We start from the raw sequence: 5,636 nt of genomic DNA on the forward strand, positions 1-5,636 counted from the left end.
ACAGCATCTTGCAGCGGCATGCTATTCCATCCGGTTTGCGTTTAGTTGGACCATCATTTATTTTTCAAATTCAAGTTTTTTTATTTTTTGTGTTGAAAAAGTACAAGAAAATACAATATACATAGTAAAAGGGGTAACGTAACTATAAATCTATGCATAACTACAGTACGTTGGGGGGGTACAGGGAGGGTTTTCCATCAATCTCCAGATCAAGCATGTATTTTTCCATATGAAAGATAGAGAGAGAGGGAGCGGACCACGGCAGACCACTAATCAATAGAGTGTGATTATGATCTTTGTTGTGACGACATCCCGGATAACTTTAGTTGGGGGCTAGATGGTAGGCGTCAGAGTTTTGGAAATCCATCCAATCCCTCCAAGTCACACAGTGTCTATCAACATCAGCCGGTGAGATGGCAATCAGATGCTCCATCCTATTAAGGAGGGAGATCTCCGCAAACCATTCCTCCACAGTGGGTGGGTCTCTGCTTTTCCAGTGTCGTGGAATGACATTTTTAGCCGCCTGTATTAGGTAGCCTATTGATGACCTTTTATAACTACGTTTACTTATTGGTAACATTGATAATAGGAGGGCTTCTGGTGTATTAGGGATAGTCAAACCAGTTATTTTCTCAATCATGGGAACCACCTTTGCCCAAAATGCATTTATTATAGGGCACCCCCACCATATGTGTGACATTGTCCCTTCCCCCTCCCCACATCTCCAACATCTGTCTGAGACCACTGGGTACCATTTATGAAGGACTGCTGGTACCCGGTACCATCTAGAGATAATTTTGAAGGAGGTTTCCTGAGCTTTGGACCCTATTGAGGTTTTATGTGTTAGGAAGAAACATTTATCCCATTGTGAGTCAGAGAAGGACTTCCCCAGTTCCCTTTCCCATGCACCGCAGAATCCTGGCCTATTGTCAGTTACCTGGGCAATGAGGAGATTATACAGTAGGGAGATGGAGTGTGTAGGGGGTGACAATGATAGGCACAATTTTTCTAAGTTTGTGAGATCTCTATGAAGATGTGTGTGCTTCTTCACAGTTGAATAGAAGTGTTGTAATTGACTATATTCAAAATTAGCCTTCGGGGAAGTGGCTCTTCCCTGTAACAAGTCATTGAGGGGGAGCAGCGAAGTGTTGGAGATGACATGAGAAAAGAATATCGGATGGGACTTGTTTGAACCGAGAAATCTATTTGCAGATAGTCCTGGTGGGAAATCCGGATTATCTGAAATCGGGAGCAAGGGGCCCTGGGGGTCGATTAAGGATAAGCTTTTTTTATGGGATCTCAAAGCCAGAGCAGTGGCATAAGTACTATATGACATAAGGCCAAGAGAGGGGACAGTTAAATGGGCACACCATGGGAGAGTGGTAAGCGCTTTAGGACAAATGGATTGAGCTATTTTGACCCATAACTTCCCCTCCGAATGATGGAAGAAGTCCAGGATTCTAGCGTGTACTGCTGCTATGTAATACCTTCTACAATCCGGAAGGCTAAGGCCCCCCTTTTGTTTGTGTCTGATCAGAACATCTCCCCGAATGCGTGGACGCCGACTTGCCCAGATAAATCTGCAAAAGCTACTGCGCAGTCTTTTCCAAAAATTTGAGGGAATTACCACGGGAATGGTTTGGAAGAGGTATAAGAGTTTAGGTAGGACGCTCATTTTTAGTATATTTATTCTGCCGAACCAGGAAAAATCCCTCACCGTCCAAGAAGTAAGATCTCTATGGAGTTGTTCAATAAACGGCCCAAAATTAAGATAAAATAGACGGGAGAGGTCTCTATGAGGGCCAGGCAAAGGGAAAGTTGGACTGGATGGAATCCTGTATGGATTTGGGGAGGAAAACACCGAGGGCCTCAGACTTCGCTGCATTGATTTTAAAATTTGACCATGTACCAAAGTGATCTATTTCAGCCATAACAGCAGGGATGGATATATGTGGTTGAGTGATATATAGCAGGACATCATCAGCAAATGCAGAGCACTTGTACTCGGTGCCTCCCACCCCAATCCCCCTAATATTGGGATTATCGCGGATTGATGAGAGCAGGTGCTCCCTCACTAGGATGTATAACAGAGGGGACAGAGGACATCCCTGTCTTGTCCCATTGGTTATTATGAAAGGTGATGATAATGTTCCATTTATCTTCAGCCTAGCTGACGGATTGCGATACAGGGCCATGATTTTGGCAATAAAAGGGTCCCCTACCCCAAGCTTTTTAAGAGAGTAATATATGGAGTGCCAGGAGACTCTATCGAATGCTTTCTCAGCATCCAAAGAGAGTATCAGTAGAGGGATACCTCTTGATTGGGCATGATGAATAATGTCAATTGTCTTTAAAGTGTTGTCCCGAGCTTCCCGCCCAAGGAGGAATCCCACCTGATCCAAGTGTATGTGTGCGGTTAAGAAAGGTTGCAGCCTATTCGCCAATATTTTCGCGTAGATCTTCAGATCCACGTTCAGCAGAGAGATTGGTCTATAGCTAGAACATAAGTGTGGGTCCCCACCCTTTTTTGGGAGAACAGTGATATGTGCAGGATGCGTGATTAAATCCTCCCAGCAGGAGAGGTGAAAGGAGCGGAAGGAATGTTTTATAGAATTTGACTGTATATCCATCTGGGCCTGGACTTTTTCCACTCGCTAACGACTGGGTAGCTAACTGCAATTCGGACTCTGTTAAGGGTTCATCTAGAGATGTGGCGGGAGACATTCATCATTTATTTTTCAACAGGACAATGACCCCAAACACACCTCCAGGCTGTGTAAGGGCTATTTGACCAAAAAGGAGAGTGATGGGGTGCTACGCCAGATGACTTGGCCTCCACAGTCACTAGACCTGAACCCAATCGAGATGGTTTGGGGTGAGCTGGACCGCAGAGTGAAGGTAAAAGGGCCAACAAGTGCTAAGCATCTCTGGGAACTCCTTCAAGATTGTTGGAAGACCATTTCCAGTGACTACCTCTTGAAGCTCATCAAGAGAATGCCAAGAGTGTGCAAAGCAGTCATCGAAGCAAAAGGTGGCTACTTTGAAGAACCTAGAATATAAGACATATTTTCAGTTGTTTCACACTTTTTTGTTAAGTATATAATTCCACATGTGTTAATTCATAGTTTTGATGCCTTCAGAGTGAATGTACAATTTTCAAAGTCATGAAAATACAGAAAAATCTTTAAATGAGGTGTGTCCAAACTTTTGGACTGTACTGTATATATATATATCTATATAATAATCCAATAATAATCTATATATGTGTTTTTATCTATTGTCTATATATGTACAGTACATCCCTGGATGCTGATACAGTTGAACGCAATAATGAAAGAGGAGCCGTCCACTCCCTCCTCCATCATTCTCCCTCTGTGTCTAGGCTCTGACAAATCAGCGCAGCAAGCAATGACATCACTATATTGCGCCGCTGTGCTGAGCAGTGCAGAGCTTCAGACCACACACTGAAGAGAAAGGGAAATGAGGAGAGGTGAGTTGTTTTTTGTTTTTTTAATCAATGAGTGCATTGGGGGGGCCCATTGCATTAAATAGAAGGCTATGTGGGACCCATTATATTATATGGAAGGCTATATGGGCCCATTATACTATATGGAAGACTGTGTGGGGCTCACTATATGAAATGGAGGCGTATGTGACGCCCATTATATTATATGCATGGCTATGTGGGGCCCATTATATTATATAGAAGGCTATGTGGAGTTCATTATACTATATGGAGGGCTATGTGGGGGCTATTATACAGTGTGGAGTGCATCCATACTGTATGGAGGGTTGAGTGGGGCTATTATGCTGTTTGGAGGACTGTGTGGATGCCATTAAACTGTGTGGAGGGTTGTGTGCGGTCCAATATACTGTCTGTAAACTCATTCCAAATAAAAGATTTCCTTTTTGCTACCTATGTGTCATCTCTTGTGGTATTATGTACATAACCTTATACACCAATTTATATCTTATCATGATATATTTTTCTTTCCATACAATAAATGTTATATATACATACATACATACATACACACACAGTGAAGGAAATAAGTATTTGATCCCTTGCTGTTTTTGTAACTTTGCCCACTGACAAAGACATGAACAGTCTATAATTTTAAGGGTAGGTTAATTTTAACATTGAGAGATAGAATATCCCCCAAAAAATCAAGAAAATCACATTGTATAAATTAATTAGTTAAATTTATTTGCATTTTGCAGTGAGAAATAAGTATTTGATTCCTCTGGCAAACAACACTTAATACTTCTTGGCAAAACCCTTGTTCGCAAGCACAGCAGTCAGACGTTTTTTGTAGTTGATGATGAGGGTTGCGCACATGTCAGGAGGAATTTTGGTCCTCTCCTCTTTGCAGATCATCTCTAAATCATTAAGATTTTGAGGCTGTCGCTTGACAACTCGAAGCTTCAACTCCATCCATATGTTTCTATGGGATTAAGGTCTGGAGACTGGCTAGGCCACTTCATGACCTTTTTGAGCCACTCCTTTGTTGCCTTGGATGTATGTTTTGGGTTATTGTCTTGCTGGAAGACCCAGCCACAACCCATTTTTAATGTTCTGGCGGAGGGAAGGAGGTTGTCACTCAGGATTTTACGGTACATGGCTCCATCCATTTTCCCAAGGGGTGCAGTGAAGTAGTCCTGTGCCCTTAACAGAGGAACACCAACAAAAAATAATGTTTCCACCTCCATGCTTGACAGTGGGGACGGTGTTCTTTGGGTCCTAAGCAGCATTTCTCTTCCTCCAAACACGGCGAGTTGAGTTAATGCCAAAGATATCAATTTTTGTCTCATCTGACCACAGCACCTTCTCCCAACAACTCACAGAAACATCCAGGTGTTCATTGGCAAACTTCAGATGGGCCTGCACATGTGCCTTCTTGAGCAGGGGGACCTTGCGGGGACTGTAGGATTTTAAACCTTTAAGGCGTAATGTGTTACCAATGGTTTTCTTGGTGACTGTGGTCCCTGCTGCCTTGAGATCATTAACAAATTCCCCCTGTGTAGTTTTAGGCTGATATCTCACCTTCCTCATGATCAAGGATACCCCACGAGGTGAGATTTTGTATGGTGCCCCAGATAGATGTCGATTGACAGTCATTTTGTATTTCTTCCATTTTCTTACTATTGTCTCCTTCTCACCCAGCGTCTTGCTTATGGTTTTGTAGCCCATTCCAGCTTTGTGCAGGTCTATAATCTTGTCCCTGACATCCTTAGAAAGCTCTTTGGTCTTGCCCATGTTGTAGAGGTTAGAGTCTGACTGATTAAATGAGTCTGTGGACAGGAGTCTTTTATACAGGTGACGATGTAAGACAGCTATCTTTAATGCAGGTAACGAGCTGATTAGGAGCGTCTAACTGGTCTGTAGGAGCCAGAACTCATAATGGTTTGAAGGGGATCAAATACCGTATTTTTCGGACTATAAGACGCACCTAGGTTTTAGAGGAGGAAAATAGAAAAAAAAATTAAGAAAAAAATGTGGTCATCATGCACTGTTATGGGGGAGGGGGTCTGCTGCTGACACTGTTATAGGGGTAATTTTCCGTAATTCTGTTAATATTCTCCATCCTGTTATGTATGGCCCCTCCTTCCTGGTATACGCGGCCCTCATCCCCATC

The sequence above is a fragment of the Phyllobates terribilis genome, unplaced genomic scaffold (genome assembly GCF_046119375.1).
Source record: "Phyllobates terribilis strain yellow unplaced genomic scaffold, ASM4611937v1 Scaffold_5__5_contigs__length_657084704, whole genome shotgun sequence".
Taxonomy (NCBI): domain Eukaryota; kingdom Metazoa; phylum Chordata; class Amphibia; order Anura; family Dendrobatidae; genus Phyllobates; species Phyllobates terribilis.